This window comes from Gopherus flavomarginatus, chromosome 12 (genome assembly GCF_025201925.1).
Source record: "Gopherus flavomarginatus isolate rGopFla2 chromosome 12, rGopFla2.mat.asm, whole genome shotgun sequence".
Classification (NCBI taxonomy): Eukaryota; Metazoa; Chordata; order Testudines; family Testudinidae; genus Gopherus; species Gopherus flavomarginatus.
The window spans coordinates 26,323,288-26,344,453 of record NC_066628.1 but is presented as its reverse complement, the minus strand read 5'-3'; the positions used below and the strand labels follow the sequence as shown (position 1 = coordinate 26,344,453).

General features: G+C 49.5%; 1 pseudogene; it reads left to right on the top strand.

The window, feature by feature from the left end:
• Positions 1–21,166, top strand: part of LOC127032174 (myosin-13-like) — a 181,272-nt pseudogene that overhangs the window by 147,069 nt on the left and 13,037 nt on the right.

Genomic DNA, 21,166 nt, shown 5'->3' with positions numbered 1-21,166 from the left:
TGCTGCAGCCAGCCCAGCTCAGAGAGCAGTGGGGAGAGATGATCTCATCCTGTCAAACCAAGCAACATAGGTCCCATTGAGGCTTAGATGGAAGATCCCATGCACCTCCTGGAGGTATGAACCGTTCACTCTTCTGGGCACTTGGGGCTGCTGCAACAAAGAGGGGGCTCCTGTTACATAGCCTAGTTGTCATTGTGACTTTGTTTTTTAATTCTCAGAGGATGTGTCTGGGATCCTAGAGACTGTTTCCTGCAGGAGGTTTGAGCAGGGAGAGATCACTCACTGTCATGACCCATGGGTCATTAATCCGGGTCTGCAGGGTTCATGGGAGCAGCCACACTCCAGGAGGCCACCTGGAAGCCTACTAACAACTGTTTACCTAGGACTTACGAAGTCCAGACCCAGTTTGAGGCTCCATCTCTGAGGCCTATTGGCAGAGTCCCAGAGCAGCTAATTGGCCCCCGGGACCTCCTCAGACCAACAGCAGGAACAAGAAGCTGAACACCCAAGCTCCCCTGTCTTCTAGACCATGTGTTAGCTGTTCCTGCTCCCACTGCCCAGGCTTGGTTTCCTGGCATCCTGACTCGCTGTGACTCATCTGATTTGAGGGTCTGAACACAATTTGTTTTTTTGCTTCTGCTTTTCCAGTATCCTGACCCAGCTGACTCTCGACTCCTGTCTTCTGAGTGTGGACTCTGCCTTTGACCACTAGGTCTGGCTGCCCATGACCCAGCCATGACACTGACTTTTCTACGATTCCTCCAATGCCCTTTTCTGCTTTCCAGCTCTGCTCTCCCAGCAAGACACACCAGTCCCCTGGTTCCCAGAGTCCTGGTTGCTGCTATTCAAGGGCTAAGGGGTAGTGTTTGTATTGCCCCCTCCCCCACCATAGCTGCTTTTCCTATGGGAATCTCCCCAGTGCAGAGGAGAAATCTGCTCTTCTCTTAGAATCAGTCCTGGCAGCAATTCAGGAAGTCATAGAAGGGACAGTCTGCTAAGCTCCCTCCGCAATGCCACTGTCAGAGACCATTACTGGTGGGTGCCAAGTGACTGCGCAGGCAGCTCCTTGAGAGACTCCTAGGGGCAGGGTAGTCATGTTTCACAGTGACCTCTGAAAGCTATGCAAAGAGTGCAGCATTGAAGAGACTCTCCTGTAAGAAAGGGTTTCTGTTCTCCTACATAGCCAGTGAGGCCAGTTTGCAGCATGTGGAAGAGCTGTTTGGTGATGAGTTGGAGGATTGACCATATAGGTGTCAGCAGCTGCAGATCCTGGAGTATTTATAGAGTGCAACCATATCTCCCCTCAGCCTTTGTCTTGTTTGGCGAAACAACCAAAGCTCCTTAAGTCTCCTCTCATAAGGTAGGTTTTCCATTCCTCGAATCATCCTAGTAGCCCTTTCTGCACCTATTCCAGTTTGAATTAATCTTTCTTACACATGGGACACCAGAACTGCACACGGTATTCCAGATGAGGCCTCACTAGAGCCTTGTATAAAGGTACTAAATACTTCAGAAGGTCTCAGTTCACAGCCTTACCAGACAAGTCTGCAGCCAGCAAAGCTGAAGTCTGTAGCAAGGAGAAAAGAACCAGGTACTGGGAAAAGCTTTTCAGCTGTCACTCCCAGATCAGTACCTCTAGTAGAGTGAAGAGCCAGTAAAATGGAGTCTTCATAGTTCTTTCCAGACAAATTATTTGTTAACGTTGTGAGCCCTGGTGCTCCAGGTTTTCTGCTGCCCTAAGCGGGGAAAAAAATAAATAAATAAAAATAAAAAAGCCACAGCAGTGCAATCGCACTCCACTCTTCGGTGGCAGCTCAAAGAGGAAGAGAGGGACTGAGGAACTCGCCGCCAAATTCCCGCCGAAGACCTGGATGTGCCGCCCCTTTGTATTGGCCGCCCCAAGCACCTGCTTCTTTAGCTGGTGACTGGAGCTGGCCCTGCTCCCAACTCCCAGAGCCTTTTCCTGCTGCCTCCCCCATCCCAGAGCCTTCCCATTCCTCTGCCTCCCCACTCCCAGAGCTTTCCCCCTCCTCTGCCTCCCCTCTCCCAGAGCCTTTCTCTGATGCCTCCCCACTCCCAGAGCCTTCCCTCTCCTCTACCTCCCCACTCCCAGAGCTTTCCCTCTCCTCTGCCTCCCCCCTCCAAGAGCCTTCCTCCTCCAAGAGCCTTTCCCTGCTGCCTTCCCCCTCCTGGAGCCATTATGTGATGCAGTGTAGATGCACCCTTACACACACTCCCTCAGAGTCCCACCTTGGCCGTGGTCACTCTGGTCTTCTAGTTTAACCCCTTCAGGGACAACATGGCAGTCACTTGACTCTTGAAGGACTGGGGAGGTACTGAGCTTTGAAAGTACTGAAAGTCCTGAAACTTGGCCCCACTCCTGCCCTATCCCACTCCACGGCCTGGTCTCACCCTGCTGCTTCCAAGGGTTCTAGGCATGTCAGGCTGGGAAAAGCCCCTCCTGCCTTCTCCTTCTTCTGCAAGTCCTGCCTAGATGAGGCAACAGTTGGCTCCCCCTGCATAGGGAGGCACGTCCTCGAAAACAGCCTCACTGTTTTTCCCGTGTGCTGGTCCCTCAGAAGAAAATCCATTGTTTATTGGGCTGGGGCCTGCAGCTGAGAGACAATCACAGCTGCTGGCCCTTGACTGCCCTGCAATGCCTTCTTGCTCACGCATGTCTGCACCACAGCGGCCGCAGAAACTGAGCTGCTCTCTGCTGCAGAGGTGCCTGAACTAATCCCTCCAAGTAGGAAGTGGCAATCCGGTAACACAAACTTTCCCTTCCCCTCCATGGGCCCATCTGGGGGAACTGGCATGCTAACTCATCAAGCTGCTGCCTGATCACTGGCCCCTGCAGCCCCACAGCCTCCCTCCTGGCCCCGCAGCCTCTTCTCTACCCCACATCCCCCTGCATCCCCTCTGCCCCCACACACCACTGAGTCCTTGCAGCCTCCCTCCTGGCCCCCAAACATACCTGTGCCCCCTCAGACTCCCTCCTGGCCCCGCAGCCTCCCCTCTACCCCACATTCCCCTGCATCCCCTCTGTCCCCCCACACCCCGTCCCCCTCGCAGCTGCCCTCTGCCCCCCGCCCCCCAAGTCTCCCTTCATCCTCCTTCTGCCCCCACATCCCCCTGCATTCCCCACATCCCCCTGCACCCCTTGCTGCCTCTTCCTAACACAACTCCCTGTAGCCCCTCAGCCCCTCTCCATCCCCTGCATCCTCTTCAGCCTGCTCCTCCCCTCCACACCCCATGTACCCCCCTCAGTTTCCCCCTGCAACTCTTTCAGCCCCCCTTTGTCTCCTCCATTCCCCTTCACCCTTCCTCACTCTCCCCATCCCCCTGCCACTGGTCTCTGCTGTTCCTCCCTGTGCCCTGTCCACACCCTGGACCATAGAAGGGCAGCCATTTTGTTCGTGGGCCTGGCATCCGACAAAGGTCAGCCAATGGGTCTGAGTGGATTCTGCATCACTGGTCATGTCCAAATCAGGATGAGATGTTGTTCTAGGAGATCTGTGCTAGGATATGTGGGGCAGTTCCCCAGCTTGTGTGGTGCAGGAGGTGGGACTAGATGATCACAGTGGTCCCTTCTGGCCCCCCACTCCATCTCTTCTGAGCGGTTGCAGTGTCATCATGGCCACATGGGTCCCAGGCTCGGAGACAGGCAATGGGGTAGGTGAGATCTTATTGCATCAACGGCTGTGGGCAGCCGAGCTCCCCAGGCCCTTTTCCAGCTCAGAGAGGTCAGTCCAAAGGGCAACCATGTACGCAACCATGTACACTGCATGCAGACAGGGTAGGGAAATGGCACCTTGCTGGCTGCAGCCCCACCAACAGGAACAGGAGGTGTCCTGTTACAACACACAACCATGTTGGTGCTTTCCTTTGCGTTTTCATGAGACAGGTAAAAAAATACCCAAAATCACCATTGCAAAATAACAGAGAGTTGGCAACAGGTATCCCTGGGCTTGGGGAGAGTTCAGGGGTCCAGGCTGATCTCATGTCATTAGGATTGTGGAGACAGTGTGGGGGCCCAGGCTGATGCCATGTTATTGGGGTTAGAATGGGGGGCCAGTGCAGGGTCCCAGGCTCATCCCGTATCATTGGGGTTGGAGTGGGCAGGGGGTCAGCCAAGGAGCCCGTGTTCTGGATCCTGCCATGCCTGTTCCTATGGAATGGAGGATTTACCAGCACTGTGTGTGCCGTTGCCGCTTTCATTTTTATGCTAAATGTAACATGCCTCCAATATGTTTCCCCAGGAAAGTGAGAATCTGACTGGTGCCGAGGAGAGATGCGAAGGGCTCATCAAAAGCAAGATCCAGCTGGAGCTAAAATTAAGGAGCTGACTGAAAGAATGGAGGATGAGGAAGAGACAAACGCAGAGCTGGCAGCAAAGAGGAGGAAACTGGAGGATGAGTGTTCAGAGCTGAAGAAAGATATTGATGACCTGGAACCGACGCTGGCCAAAGTGGAAACAGAGACGCACGCGATGGAGAACAAGGTGAGTGGGAGCTCAGGGAGGCAGCCCAGCACTGAGGCCTGCTGCTCCCAGCACTGGGGTTGCCAACTTTCTACTTGCACAAAACCGAACACCCTTGCCCAGCCCCCTGTCCTGACCCCCCTCTGAGGCCCCACCCATGCCCCACCCCTTCTCTGAGACCCCGCCGCCTGTTCACTCCATCCTCCCCTCCCTCTGTTGCTCACGCTCCCCACTCTCACTCACTCGTTCATTTTCACAGGGCTGGCTCAGGGGGCTGGGGTGCAGGACGGAGTGATGGCTCTGGCTGGGGGTGTGGGCTCCAGGGTGGGGGTAGGGATGAGAGATTTGGGATGCAGGAAGGGGCTCTGGGCTGGGGGGTGGAGCCAAGGGATTTGGAGCATGAGAAGGGGCTCTGGGTTTAGGTTGGGGGTTGGGGTGTGGCGAGGTGTAAGGGCTATGACTGGGGGGGTGCAGATTCTGGGATGGGGCTGTGGATGAGGGGTTTGGGGTGCAGGAGGTGCTCTGGGCTGGGGGGGTGGAGCCGAGGGGTTTGGAATATGGGAAGGGGCTCTTGGGTGAGGCAGGGGGTTGAGGTGTGGGGGGGTGTTAGGGCTCTGGTTGGGGGTACAGATGCTGGGTGGGGCTAAGATGAGGGGTTTGGGGTGCAGGAGGGTGCTCCGAGCTGGGATTGAGGGGTTCAGAGGGCGGGATGGGGATCAGGGCGGGGGCAGGGGCTTGGGGCCCGGAAAGGGGTCGAGGTGCAGGCTGCAGGCAGCGCTTACCTCAAGCAGCTCTCGGAAGCAGCAGCATAGGCCCTTTCCGGCTCTTACATGGAGGTGCAGCTAGGCTGCTTTGCATGCTGCCCCGTCCGCAGGCACCGCCCCTGCAGCTACCATTAGCCACTGTTCCCAGACAATGGGAGCTGTGGAGGTGGTGCTTGGGGTGGAAGCAGCATGCAGAACCCTCTGGCTGCCTCTGTGTGTAGAAGCCGGAGAGGGGACATGACGCTGCTTCCAAGAGCTGCACAATGCGGAGGCTAGCAGGGAGCCTGCCATCCCCGCTGTGCAGCACCGGCAACCAGAGAGTCAACGGCCCAGTTAGTGATGCTGACCAGAGTCACCAGGATCCCTTTTTGGCCAAGTGTTCTGGTTGAAAACCAGACACCTGGTCACCCTACCCAGCACGCTCACCAAAGGCATGTGGCGCTCTAGAGCACTGTTGTTTGTTTTAACCATGCTGAGCTGAAGTGACATCAGACTGAAGTATAAGGAACTGGGGAGGGGATTGCAGTTACTCACCAGCAAAAGACACATCTGAAGGAATGTTAGCTTTTCAGTGGGAAAAAATATAGCCCCTTTCTGACAGGACAGCTGGCTCATGTGGACCATGGGGACTTGCATGGACTGCCACCTCCCTGTCCATTGTGCAGGTGTCACAGTGTAACACCGACAAACCCCAGTCAGGGCAGGATCAAACCTGGGAGGGACCTATGGAATTAAATGCATGAGACTCTACTGCATGAGCTAAAAAACCCCATGGCCCCTAGCTAAGGCTGTAGCAGACCAATTAATCTCTAAGTGGTCTCGGTGCAACTAGAGAGGACAGAACACCACACTCAGGAGGTGCGTGGGTTACAAAAGCAGCCTCTAGTGGACAGCAGGACATTTTACAGGAGATAGGTGCTTACAACCAAACCAGGAGAGTTAGTCTCTATTCATGAGAAAAGGAAACTGCCATTGGCTTGAGAGTCTCACTTTGGTTCCTGCTGGCTGGGCTAAGCCAGTTCCTCCTCTTCCTCTCAAGATCCCTCCTTCATCATTCCACTGGCTCCTTTCCACAGTGCTCCATCTCTGAGCCTGCCTGCACATGCCTTAGTGTGGGGTATTTCCCAACATGGCCTAGCGACAAGGGCACTGCACTAGGGCTCAGGACACCTGGCTCTATGCTCAGTTCTGCCCCTGACCTACAGTAAGTCACTTCCTCTCTCACTGCATTTGGGTCCCTCTTGCCTTTGGATTCTGCATTTTGTAAGATGTTCTGTGGCTCGATTGCACAGAGGGCTGCCTCTCCTAGGAGAAGGGAAGCTTCAGCAGGGGTGTGAGATGAATCTTTTGGGCTGATCGCATGTCCATACTGCTTCCCAGCTGTGCTCCTAGCCAGCAAAACACTCACTGCAACATTCACATCTTATAGAGCAATAAAATCCCAGAGGGCCGCATCATCTGCCCTCACAGGGGCACTTGTGGGGAGGGGAAAGAGAGCCCTTGCCCATCTCCAGGACAGGACACAGGCAGAATCAGGTTGCAGATAACACAGGAGTGCCATGCTGGGGCACCTAGCATTACCAGCAAGTATAGCAAGCCTAGAGGAGTATGCCCCCCTGCCCCACACATCCTGAGTGCCTACAAAGCTGTACTGGATGGAACACCGTCTATCCCTGTGCAAGAGTTTGGCAAAGGGCACCTCCTTATGTGCTCCCTGTGCCTTCAGATCACCATGTATCCAAATACCACACTCTGCACCTACCCCTCAGAATATGGGTGCTGGTTGTTTTCTAGATTAAGAATCTTACTGAACAGGTGGCGGCTCTGGATAAAACTATCTCCAAGCTCACAAAGGAGAAGAAAGCCCTCCAAGAGGTCCACCAGTAAACACTGGATGATCTGCAGGCCGAGGAGGATAAAGTCAACATGCTGTCCAAAACAAAATCTAAGCTGGAACAGCAAGTGGATGATATAAGGGAAGGTTTTCAGGAGGGTGAACCCCATAGGTAGATGCTGTGGTGGATTAGGGGAGGGCTGGACTATGTGTGGTGAGATGGATGAGCTGTGTTTAAAGCAGGAAAACCCACACAAATAATTTTTAAGCCTTCAGAAAACCATTGGCACACTGGTGTGGTTTGAGTTTGGGGCAGCTTGTCTTTTATCTGTTCCTCTCAAAGTGCTGGTGTGTTTTGTGTGTTGTTTTAGCCTGAAGGGTCTCTGGAACAAGAGAAGAAGCTTCCTATGGACCTTGAGAGAGCAAAGAGACAGCCTGAGTGGGATCTGAAGATGTCTCATGAATCCATCATGGATTTAGAAAATGACAAGCAGCAAATGGATGACAAACTGAAGAAGTACAGCACTGTTTTTTGTCCCTCTGAATCTGGATCCAAATTTGTCTTTAAAACATTGACTTCCACTTTTTCTTCTTTACCAGGAAGGAGTTTGAAATCAGTCAGTTACAAAATAAAGTGGAAGATGAACAGGCTCAAAGGTCTCAGCTACAAAAAAAATTAAGGAACTGCAGGTAAAGTCTTAGAGCTATTGGTGTCTTTGGGCTCATAAAAGCCCACTTTAAAGTTGATCAGATTCTCTGAAGTATTAATAGGTATTTATCCTTAAAGCATTCTAGTAGAAAGAATTTCCTGCAGATAAATGAAAATATTAACATGACTCAAAATTTAATAACTCACCCAAGTGCACTTTATCCAGTTACTGTGGCCCTTGACTGGTAAGTTACTGTACAGACAGTGATATTCTCCTGTGCATACGTACAGTTCTGAATGTCCAGAAATAAAGTTAAAATAAAAAGTAATTTCCAGACAGCAAATTTTGCTAAAATATGGTTAGGGTTGGAAATGTACATCCCTCAAACAAAACAAAGAGTGTTAGAGCATTGCAGTTTTGGGGGAAAATGCCATTGAAAAATCAGAAAAAATGGGGTTTAGTTTCCACAGTCTACCTTAACTCTGTCCTAATGTCTCACAAAAATGTGAACCATCCTGGCAATAAAGCAACGGAGATGGTTTGTCAGGGAGAATTTTGTTTCTAAATTTTTTTCTTCTGGAAATACCAACTTTCTCCTGAGGACTTTGTGATAAAGTTCAAAATAAAATAAACTTATTTCTTTTCTGTATCTCTCCACCTGTAAAGCTGCTTTAGTACCACATGTCCAAACATACAGGTAATTTAAAGGATGCAAAATTGTAAAAAATACACTTTAGAAACCTTTAAAAATTGCTTAAAGAGCTTTTCCATTTTCATGATGTAGTAGGGACTAAAAACCACAGCTTCTGCAAAGGAAAATTGACTCACTCATCCATAAGAATTATTTGAAAACGTCAAAACAAGTGAGTAAAAGAAAATTGGTTGACATAATTTACTTGGACTTTAAAAAGACTTTGACAAAGACCTTCTGACAAGACTGTTTAGGGACTGAAGCAGTTGTGGTGAGAGGGAAAGTACTGGCATGGACCAGAAACTGGCTGAGCAGCAGATAACAAAAACTAGGAATACTGGTTGATTTTCATCATGAAAGGCAATCAATAGGACCCCACGGTTCCATGACTGAGACTGTGCTGTTTATAAATGATCTGCAAAAGGGGATAGGCAGCAAGATCTGCAGATAATACAAAATTATTTGGGTTAGTCAAGGCTGGAGAAGCCTGTGAGGAACTTTTGAGGGAACTAACTAAATTAGGCAAATGTCAACACAAGGACAGATGAACTTCAGTGCTGACAAATGCCAGGTAATGCAAATTGGAGGGAATAATTTGAACTACTTACGTAGCTTCCTGGGCTCTAAATGAATTGTAACAACTCAGGGAAGAGATCTGGGCATCATTGTGGATGGCTCAGTGATGACCTCTGCCATGTGCCGTGATGGTTAACAAAACAAATGAAATGTCAGGATGTATGAGAAAAAAGGATGCCAAATAACACTGAAAATATTCTAATGCCATTACGTAAAACAACTATTTGATCTCCTCTGGAATAGTGTGTGAAGGTCTGGCCATCTAAACTATACAGCAGAAATAGAGATAGTTCAGAGATAGGTGCTGGAAATTGTTAGAGGCAAGGAAAGACCATCGTATGAACAGGGCTGCCCGGGGGATGGGGGGAGAAGTTGGGCAATTTGCCCCAGGCCCTGGGCCCCTCAGGGGCCCCGCAAGCCCTGGCCTGGAGATGGTCCGGGTCTTTGGCGGCATTTTGGCGGTGGGAGGCCCTTCAGTGCTGCCGAAGACGTGGACTGACTGAGGGGCCACCCGCTGCTGAAATGCTGCCGAAGACCCGGACTGCCGCTGGGTGAGTACAAGCGCCACAGCTCCCCGGCTTTGCCCCAGGCCCTCTGAATCCTCTGGGCAGCCCTGTGTATGAAGAGAAATTGAAAAGATTGGTATTCTTTCATTTAGAGAGGAGACCAGTGGCCATGGTGCGGCACAGGTATACAAAATAATGAATGGCACAGAATAAGTAAACCAGGCATTTCTTTTCATCCTTTGTCATAACTCAAAACTAAGGAACCATTCTTTAAAACTGAAACAGCAAATCTGAAATCAATAAAAGGAAATTGTTGTTAAGTAATGTGCAATTAGTCTGTGGAACTCATTGTAACAAGGTATCATTGAGACCAAGATCTTAGCAGGCTTCCAAAACAAACTGGATATTTACAAAAGCAGCAAAGAATCCTGTGGCACCTTATAGACTAACAGACGTTTTGGAGCATGAGCTTTCGTGGGTGAATACCCACTTCCTCAGATGCATGGATATTTACAGAGTAACAAGAACATCCAGAATGACAAGACTGACGATACAAATGGAAGTGATATAAACCCTTATGATCCAGGACAGATATCACCCTTTTAATGACAAGGTTAGGCTGATGTTTCCTTTATGGGCAGGATATCCCATAACTTCCCAATGCAGGATTTCCTTCATCTTCTTCAGAAGCATAGATATTGGTCACTGTAGGAGATAGGATAATGGTCTGTTCTGGCCTGACAGTTTCTAGAATAATGTTGCAATATCAAGGTTTACCAGAGATAGAGTCAAGTCTCTTAACCCATTACAAAGGTACAATGCTGGCTTTTTAATTATATAACTTCCTGCCATTGCAGAGGCCTCAGGCTTTGGTGGCATCTCCTATTCTTTGCCTGTGGCACACAATAATTTAGTCTACTGACTGCTGGAATACTTTAGTCTAACTAATCTCATTGCACTCAATATAGGAGTATCTGGAAGAAGTTTAGTGGCTTGTGTTATATGAGAGATGAGACTGGATGATCTAATGATCCCTTCTAGCCCTAAACTCTATGACATCTATAGAGCTCCTGTATGTAGCTTTATGAAAGATCAGGCCTTCAATCTGCCACTGCTCCAGAACTTCATATTGTTTGTCTGAGCCCACAGGCCAGTGTAATTTCTGATGAGACCTAAAGTATTTCTGAACTTCATCCTCTGGGCCTACAACAATGGAAGTGTACGTGCTGCTGTTGCATAACACTAATTCCAAACCTGACACTTCAGAACTATTGATTTAACAAATTAACCCTCACAGGCCCGCATGGAGGAACCGGAGGAGGAGATAGGGGCTGAACGTGCCTCTTGGGCGAAAGCAGAGAAGCTGCGGGCTGATCTCTCCAGGGAACTTGAGGAGATCAGTGAGTGTTTGGAAGAAGCTGGTGGAGCCACATCGGTTCAGACTGAGATGAACAAGAAGCATGAAGCAGAATTCCAGAAAATGCACCGAGACCTTGAAGAAGCCACTCTGCAGCATGAAGCCACAGCTACCTCCCTCCGGAAGAAGCACGCGGACAGCACAGCAGAGCTTGGGGAGCAAATCGACAACCTGCAATGAGTCAAGCAGAAGCTGGAGAAGGATAAGAGTGAACTGAAGATGGAGATTGACGACCTGGCTAGTAACATGGAGACTGTCTCCAAAGCCAAGGTAGCTGGACAGTGCGTTACTCTTCCCACTACAGTTGTTCTGCAACAATGTTAGATAAGCTAAAACATCTATTTTGTATTTTTTAACGAAGTAATCTGGAGAAGATGTGCTAAGCCCTCAAAGACCAGTTTAGTGAAACCAAGACAAAAAACAATGAACATATGAGGCTAATCAATTATTTGAACACACAGAAAAAGTGTCTGCACACAGAGAATGGTACGTCCAGGGACCACCCGTAAAAGTTCTCTGTGCTGACATTTTGAACATGCGGTCTAAATATCTTTACATTTTTAACATGTACATCACAATGGTAATTGAACACAGCGTTTAGCCTGTGGAATATTCTTCCTGTGCAAGTGGTGAAAACACCACCTCCATTTAAAAGTAGACTGGACCAAGCAACAGCATATGAACTATGGGGAACAATCCTGGGACATGGACCTGGTGTATCCTATAATGTATTACTCTCATGGTGCCATGGATGTGCATGGGACTTCAGAGAAACATAAATGGAGCGCCTGCCTTGAAAAATTCACAGTTTAGGTTAAGCTGAGAGCAACAGTGGAAAGAACACAAGCAGATATGGCTGAATGCGGGGGAGACGGGAGAAGATCCCATGTGGCACTGAGCAGAGTAATACAAATGCCTTGAGATTTATACAGATGTATCTCAGTCCTGGCTAATTTGTAAGAGCTTAAGTCACTTTGAAGAAGCAAGTTTTAAGAAAGGGCTGAGGGAGATGTCATGTGACTAGTGCCTCTAGAATCTGATTGTGTGAATTTTTTCCATTAGGTGAAATCACTTGACAGATGGAAGAGAAAGAACCTTTGATTTGTCAGTTGACTAGAGGTAAACAAGCCTTCACTCAGCAATCAGAGGAGCTGAAGAGGCAGCTAGAGGAAGAAAACAAGGTGATTTCTCCTAATAGATTTCTGCAATGTCTTGAGGCTCAGCAAATTCTGGAGCTGAAAATCCAGCTGAACCAGTCAGGAAACCTGTCCCTATCCAGAATAGGTAGCATACCTAAGAGGAAATAACATAAGTAAAGCTAACATCCAATGTTGTCGGAGAGTGAGACTCAAAGGGGAGATTAGAAATATGTACAGAATAATGAATGGTCTGGAATCCTCTGTTCATTGTTGTGTTTCATAACACAAAAACAAGGGAACAGTCAACAAAACTGAAAGGCAACCAATGTAAATACTTTTTGATGTATAATTAGTCTATGGAACTCATTGCCACAAGATACAAATGAGGCAAAGAATGTAGTAGGATTCAGGAAAGGATTCCTTGCTTAGATGGATAATAAGAAAGCCCAAATTTAGAATACACAGAGTTTGAGAAGTTTGAAGAGATCTCCTCCTGCTTAGCTGCGAGCCAACCTCTACATGAGGAAGTCAGGGCAAACTTTCTCTAGGGGCAGATTATCCCACATCTTCTTGCTGCAGCGTCTCCTCCTCTGACATTCTTGGTACTGCCACTGTGAGAGACAGGATCCTGAGCTAGATGGAGCACGAGTCAGATCCAAACTGGCAGGGCCTCTGCTGAGTAATGTTCAGGAGGACCCCAAGTCTAGATCACTCTGCACATTGGCTCTTCTCCTGTCCTAGTGAATTTCACTCACTGGCAGCACGTGGCCTTTTTTATTAAAACATCCAACAGGACTGTAGTTTAAAAATCTGTCAATGTGATGTTTGAACAGCACTCATTTAATTATACCTCCCAAGGCTAAGAATGCATTAGCCCACGCCTTGCAGTCTGCTCGTCATGACGGCGACTTGCTCCAGGAGCAATATGAGGAGGAGCAGGAAGCCAAGGGTGAGCTGCAATGCACCCTGTCCAAGGCCAACAATAAAGTTGCCCAGTGGAGAACCAAATATGAGACGGACGCCATTCAGCGCACAGAGGAACTGGAAGAGGCCAAGTATGTGCTCGGGTTAGGAAGGACTGGAAGAGGCCAATGATGTACTGAGATGGGGACAGGAGTGGAAGTAGGTCTGGATGTGAATGTGGGAGGAAGTGGAAGAAGCAAGGTTGTGCTAGGGAAGGGAGTGACTGGAACAGTGTGCTTTGGAGTAGGCAGTAATGGATTGCGGGCTGCTTTCTGGGGACTGTGACTGGATGAGGACAAGTGTGCTAGTTCTTGTGCTAGATTTCCATTGTTAACTGCAGCTGAGTCATCACATTTCCCATGGAGTTTACAATATCCTTGCTGTTCAGAGTCTGTTTTCTGGATCCTCGCTAGTCCTTTGATCCCTCCCCCAGCAGACTCCCTTCTGGTTAATGACGCAGCTGCTCTTCCATACCTCACTTCTCTCCAGCCTCCCCCATCCCTCAACTGCAACTACCCACATGCCCTTGCTCCTTGCTCTTTATTCTCCTCTCCCAAACTCCAGTCCAGCACCCTTCCTGAGCCAATCCAGGCTCCCCCAGATGCCCTTAGAGCCACGCTGTATGTCCCAACTTCTCACATGCTCTTCTCCCGACCTTACAACAAACTCCCTTCTGGCCACCTCTGGCTTCCTTCCCGCCCTTTCCTCACACAGGATCCCCAAAGGGGCTGGACGTTTCTGTTCAGCACTGATGTCTGGCCCTATAGAAAGAAGCTTGCTCAGAGTCTACAGGAGTCAGAGGAACAGACTGAGGCCATCAATTCCAGGTGTGTCTCATTGGAGAAGACGAAGCTGAGGCTGCAGGGGGAAGTGGATGACCTCATGACTGATATGGAGAGATCCAATGGAGCTTGTGCAGCATTCGATAAGAAGCAGAGGAATTTCAATAAGGTCCTTTCAGAGCAATCCCATTTTTCATTCCATTTTTCAAAGAAAGTCAAAGTTTTGTAGATCACAGAATGTCATTGATGTTCCCACCCAATTGGAGAGACTAAACTGGATCCCAATCACCTGGAGTCTCAAAAGGGCAGTATACATTTCTGACAGCCCAACACAAGGTTTTGTGCAGTAATGAAAACTCTACTTTTATTCACAGCTTTTACTGGGGCCAATCTAGCCTAAGTAAAGAGTGTCCAGATACCATGTTGCTGGGCACCTTCACATACGCATAATAAAAGTACCATAAAGCAGATGGATCATGCATTAGTGCTGATCTATCCCCAGGGAAGAGACCAGAATTCAAACCACAGCAAACAAACAGGGCAACCCACTAAGGACTGTGACAAAGTTCCTCCTCTACCTTGGTGGGTCCTGTGCTTATTGGCAGATTTGCTCACCTCAGTGATCTTCCCCACAGTCTGGATCAACTCCTCCTGTGTCTGATCAGGAGTTGGGAGGTTTGGGGGGAACCCAAGCCCGCCCTCTACTCTGGGTTCCAGCCCAGGGCCCTGTGGATTGCAGCTGTCTATAGTGCCTCCTGTAACAGCTGCATGACAGCTACAACTCCCTGGGCTACTTCCCCATGGCCTCCTCCAAACACCTTCTTTATCCTCACCACAAGACCTTCCTCCTGATGTCTGATAACGCTTGTACTCCTTACTCCTCCAGCAGCACACCCTCTCACTCTCAGCTCCTTGTGCCTCTTGCTCCCAGCTCCTCACATGCACTTCCTCTCCTCTGGCTCCTCCTCGCCTGACTGGAGTGAGCTCCTTTTTAAACCCAGGTGCCCTGATTAGCCTGCCTTGATTAGCTGCAGGTGATCTAATCAGCCTGTCTGCGTTAATTGGTTCTAGTAGGTTCCTGATTATTCTAGTGCAGCCCCTGCTCTGGTCACTCAGGGAACAGAAAACTACTCATCCAGTGACAAGTATTTTTGCCCTCTACCAGACTCCTGTACCCCACTGGCCTGGGTCTGTCACATATCCCTTCCCCGTGCTCAACACCAAGGGGTTGGGCAGCTTGGGAAGCCAGACAGTGCACACGTGACAAGCCATCAGCATTGCCATGATGGCTCCCTGCTCTGTGTTGCACACGGAACTGGAAAGGTTGGAGGGATAAGAACCACCTGGTCAGCCTTGAGTTTTTATCCTTGTTCTGCTGCATCCATTGAAGAGGGGCATGGTCGGTCATGAGGACAAATCTGCGCCTGATCAAGTAGTAGTGCAATGTTTCCATGCTCCATTTTACAGCAAGGCACTCTCTCTCCACCACTGCATATTTTTGTTCCCTCAGAAGGAGTTTCCTACTGATGTAGAGAATTGGGTGTTCCTCCTCCTCGACCATCTGTGATAGAACGGCCCCCAACCCTACTTCCGATGTCTCTGTCTGCAGGATAAATTCCTTGGTGAAATCAGGGGCTATCAGTATGGGCTTACTGCGGAGGGCAGTCCGTAGGTCTGTGAATGCTTCCTCTGCTGCGTCAGACCATCTCACCAGATCAGGTCCACGGGCTTTCACTAGGTCTGTCAGGGGCTTGCCCTTGTGGCAAAGTGGGGGATAAATTGTCAGTAATACCCCACTACACCTAGGAATGCCCGGACTTGTTTCTTGCGACGTGGTCGGGGCCAATTTTGGATGGCCTCCAACTTGTTCACTTGGGGTTTTACCTGACCTTTTCCCACAATGTAGCCAAGATATTTGGCCTCTGTAAACCCTACAGCGCACATGGCAGGGTTTGCTGTAAGGCCAGCTCGCCTGAAGGTATCAAGGACTGCCAACACCTTCTCTAGGTGGATTTCCCAGTCTGGGGTATGAATGACCACATCGTCCAAGTAGGCAGCAGAATAACCGTTATGCAGGTGTAATAGCTTGTCCATGAGGCACTGGAAAGTAGCTGGGACCCCCATGTAGTCCAAAAGAGAGGAGAGTATATTGAAAAAGCCCTTTTGGTGTAGAGAACGCAGTCTTTTCCTTTGCGTCTTCCGCAAGGGGAATCTGCCAGTACCCCTTTGTCAAGTCTAGAGTAGTCAAATACTGGGCATGACCCAGACGGTCCACTAGCTCATCTATGTGAGGTATGGGGTATGCGTCAAACTGGGATACTTCGTTTAGTCGCTGGAAATCGTTGCAAAACCTTGTGGTGCCATCAGGTTTGGGCACCAGCACAACTGGGCTGGACCACTGACTGTGGGATTCTTCGATGATCCCCAACTCCAGCATTTTTTTTACTTCTGCTTTTATTTCCTCCCTTTTGGCTGCTGGCACCCGATAGGCCCTCATTGTTATTCTGGCCCCAGAGTTCATGATGATGTGGTGGTATGTCTCGGTTGTTCGACCCAGTTTTGTTGAGAACACATCTTGGTTCCAGAAGATCATCTCAGACACCTCATTCTTCTGGTCTGGTGTTAAATTGGGAGACAGTCTCACCTGTTTGGAAGGCTTGTTTTCCTGGGTTAGGTCTCTTTGGACACTTATGCATGCCTCTTGTGCATGCCAGGGTTTCAGAAGGTTGATGTGATAAATCTGTTCTTGTTTTCAGCGTCCTGGATGCCGCACCTTGTAGGTTACTTCCCCCATGGGTTCAACCACCGCATAGGGTCCCTGCCATTGGGCCAGAAGCTTGCTTTCTGCTGTGGGTACCAACACCATCACCCGATCCCCTGGTTGGAACTGTCAGACTTTTGCCTGGCAATTGTAATGGGTTCTCTGAGCCTCCTGTGCCTTTTCCAAATGTTCCCATACAATAGGGGTGACCTGGGCTAACCGGTCTCGCATCTGTAATACATGTTCTATTATATTTCTCCCCTCATTGGGTTCCTCTTCCCAGATCTCTTTGGCGATATCTAGTATGCCACGGGGGTGACGCCTGTATAATAACTCAAAGGGGGAAAACTCAGTTGAGGCCTGAGATACCTCCCGGATAGCGAACATAAGATAGGGTAGTAGGGTGTCCCAATCCTTCCCGTCCTGACTTACCACCTTCCGTATCATAGCCTTGAGGGTTCAGTTAAACCTTTCTACCAACCCATCAGTCTGCAGATGGTAGACTGAAGTTCTCAGGGTATGTATATGGAGCAGCGCACAGAGGTCCTTTATTAGCTTTTACATAAATGGGGTTCCTTGGCCTGCTAATATCTCCTTTCTCACTCAGGCAAGATCCCCATCAGCTCTTTGGCTATCGTTTTAGAGGCTGTGTTCCGCAGGGGGACTGCTTCTGGGTAGCGAGTAGCATAGTCCAAAACAACAAATATATATTGGTGGCCCCGAGCCATCTTCTCCAGGGGTCCCACTAGGTCCATGGCAATTCGCTCAAAGGGGACTTCTATGATAGGAAGGGATACTAAAGGTGCCCTCAGGTGGGGATGGGGACTGTGCAGCTGACACTCCGGGCAGGACGCACAGTACCTCCGCACTTCATGTACTCCGGGCCAGAAGAACCATCATTGGACTCGTGCCAGCGTCTTCTCTACCCCCAAATGCCCCCTCAAAAAATGACTATGAGCAAGACTTAATACAGCATTCTGGTGTTTTTGAGGTACTAGGATCTGCTGTACCTTCTGCCCCTGTACTGGTGCAACCTGGTATAAGAGATTCTTCTTCATTATGAAGTAGGGTCCTGGTCCCTGGGTTTTCCCTTCCACGGGGACCCCATCTATTTCAGTCACCTCCTTCCTAATGTTGTCGTACCTTGGGTCTTCAGCCTGGTCCTGTCCAAAATTTCCTCTCCCGGGGCTAATCTGCCCAAGATCTAGGGGCCCAGTCTCTGTTGCCTCTACTGGCTCAGAAGCGTTAGGGTGGGGGTCAGACTCGAGTGCTTCTCCCTCCTGGGTGGCCTCCTTTTCAGCTGCTCGGGTCCGTCTACCTACGAAAGCGACCCTCTGGCTTTGAGTCAGTATTTGGGTTTCCAAGATCTTAGCTGCCCTCCTTTCCCTTTTTGACTTTCTACCCTGTCTGGGAATGGAAAATAAATCTGGGGATATTTCAGAGAAGCTTGGGGGTTGACAGTCTACTATGGATGCCTCACTAACTTCAGGGTTCCCCTTTTCCTCCAATCCTCCAACTGGCAGTAAGTTTCCAGACCCTGGGAAGTCCCTCCCTATGAGCACTGGATATGGGAGTTTAGGGACTACACCTGCTGCTACCTCAGTAGTGTTCCCCTGAATCTCGAGTTTTACTGGGATAGTGGGGTAATAACCAACTGTCCCATGGACGCATGTTATCCCTGTACGCTTAGCCTGCAGCAGCTGACTTCACTTGACGAGCTTCCCCGAGACAAGCATGATAGCACTCCCCGAATCAACCAGTGCCGTGGACTCTACCCCATTTAGTTTCACTGGTCTGGTGTACGTATGTGGGGTTAGTGAGACCTCCACAAGGTGGATTAGGAAGCATGGGTCTGCCCAGTTCCCCAGGTTACACTGCATCGGCTCCTCAGCATTGGGACACTGTGCAGCTATATGTCCCCACTCCCCACAGGCATAATATCTGTATGGAGCCCTAGGCATTCCCTGGTCTCTTAGTTTGGGCAATCTAACATGATGATCCTCTTCTCCCTCCATGCTCCGACTCTTTGTGGCCTCTGGTGGGCCTTCAGCCCCTCTCTTTTTCCACCTGGGCCCTCCTGGTGGCCCAGTCATCCGAGCTCTAGGGCTTGGCGCTGCTAGTTTAACTCTTCCTTAACTGGTCAAGTCAGCTCCCTCGCCGTCCTTCACCTCTCTACCAGTGCAACAACCTCATCATAGGTGGAGGGTTCGTTCTGGCTTACCCAGGCACGAAGGTCTGGCGGTAGTCTTCTCATGTATCAGTCGATGACCAGAACCTCTAGTATCTCTTCCGGACTCCGGGACTCCGTTCACAACCACTTTCGTGCAAGATGGATGAGGTCAAACAATTGGGACCGCGGGGTTTTGTTTTCCTGGTACCTCCATTTGTGCTACCATTGGGCCTGCACTGCGGTCATTACCCCAGATCTGGCCAGGAGCTCTGCTTTCAAGCTGTGGGTAGTCTGCTGCAGCCTCTTCAGGCAGATCATAGTAGGCCTTCTGGGCCTCCCCACACAGGAATGGGGCAAGGATGCCAGACCACTGATCTCGAGGCCAGGCCTCCCGTAGGGCTGTCCTCTCAAAGGCCAGAAGGTATGCCTCTACATCATCCTCCCGCATCATTTGCTGCAGCCAATGACTGGCCCGTATGATCTGTGTCCCATCATGGCCACGGTTCAGCTCTGTAAGGGTCTTTACATGGTCTACCAGTTCCCGCAACATAGCCCGGTCTTGAGAAACCTGGTTCATCAGCAGGCGATTAGTCTCTTGCTGCAGCCGCACTGCCTCCTGTTGGGCAGCTGCCTGGACACGGGTAGCCTCCTGCTGGGCCGCCGTAGCTTGTATCAATGCCCGTACTAAGTCATCCATTGTGGTGAAAAAAAAATAAACCCTCTACCTTTTTTTTTTTAAATCACCCTCCTTCTTCTGCCGCACTGTGCACACAAATCCCACCCCTGACACCAGTTGTGACAAATTTCTTCCTCTACCTTGATGGGTCCTGCGCTTATTGGCAGATTTGCTCACCTCAGTGATCTTCCCCACAGTCTGGATCAACTCCTCCGGTGTCTGATCAGGAGTTGGGAGATTTGGGGGGAACCCGGGCCCGCCCTCTTCTCTGGGTTCCAACCCAGGGCCCTGTGGATTGCAGCTGTCTATAGTGCCTCTTGTAACAGCTGCATGACAGCTACAACTCTCTGGGCTACTTCCCCATGGCCTCCTCCAAACACCTTCTTTATCCTCACCACAGGATCTTCCTCCTGGTGTCTGATAACGCTTGTCCTCCTCAATCCTCCAGCAGCATACCCTCTCACTCTCAGCTCCTTGTGCCTCTTGCTCCCAGCTCCTCACATGCACTTCCTCTCTGGCTCCTCCTCGCATGACTGGAGTGAGTTCCTTTTTAAACCCAGGGGCCCTGATTAGCCTGCCTTGATTGGCTGCAGGTGTTCTAATCAGCCTGTCTGCCTTAATTGGTTCTAGCAGGTTCCTGATTACACTAGTGCAGCCCCTGCTCTGGTCACTAAGGGAACAGAAAACTACTCATCCAGTGACCAGTATTTTTGCCCTCTACCAGACTCCTGTACCCCACTGGTCTGGGTCTGTCACAGGACATTAGAAATCATGAAACTCTAGCGAAGGAAATGGCAATGGTCAGAGCCTTATATAAGAACATAAGAGCTGCCATACTGAGTCAGACCATGGTCCCTCTTTCCCAGTATCCTGTCTGCAACAGTACCCAGCACAGAGCTTCAGGGGGAGTGTACAGAACAGGGCAATTATGGATCCACTCCTATCTGCCCCTCCTGGCATCCGGCAATGAGAGGTTTATGGTCTCCCCAAGCATGTGGTTGCATCCCTGACCATCTGAACTAATAGCCAGTGTGTATTATTTGCACTTATCAACATTAAATTTTATCTGCCATTTTGTTTCTCAGTCACCCAGTTTTGTGAGATCCCTCTGTAATTCCTCACAGTCTGCTTTGGATTGAAGGATCTTGAATAATTTTATATTGTCTACAAACTTTGCTATGTCATTATTCTCCCCCTTTTCCAGATCTTTAATGAATATGTTGAACAGAACAGGACCCAGTACAGATCCTTGGGGCCCCTGCTGTTCAGCTCTCTCCATTATGAAAACTGACCATTTATTCTTACCCTTTGTTTCCTATCTTTCAACCTCTTACTGGTTCATGAGAGGACCTTCCCTCTTACCCCATGGCTACTTAGTTTCCTTAAAAGCCTTTGATGAAGGACCTTGTAAAAGGCTTTCTGAAAATCCAGGTCCACTATATCCACTGGATCACCCTTGTCCACATGTTTGTTGACTCTCTCAAAGAATTCTAATAGATTGGTGAGGCATGATATCCCTTTATAAAAGCCGTATTGACTCTTCCCCAACTTATCGTGTTTATCTAGAGGGCTGATTAATTCTGTTCTTTACTATGGTTTCTACCAAATTACTTGGTACTGAAGTTAGGCTCACTGGCCTGCAATTGCCAGAATCTCCTCTGGAGTCCTTTTTAAAAATTGGCATTACATTAGGTTACGTTCATCTGTACAGAGCCTTTGAGTGAGCCTGTGAAACATTTTTTCAGTTTCCTCCCAAA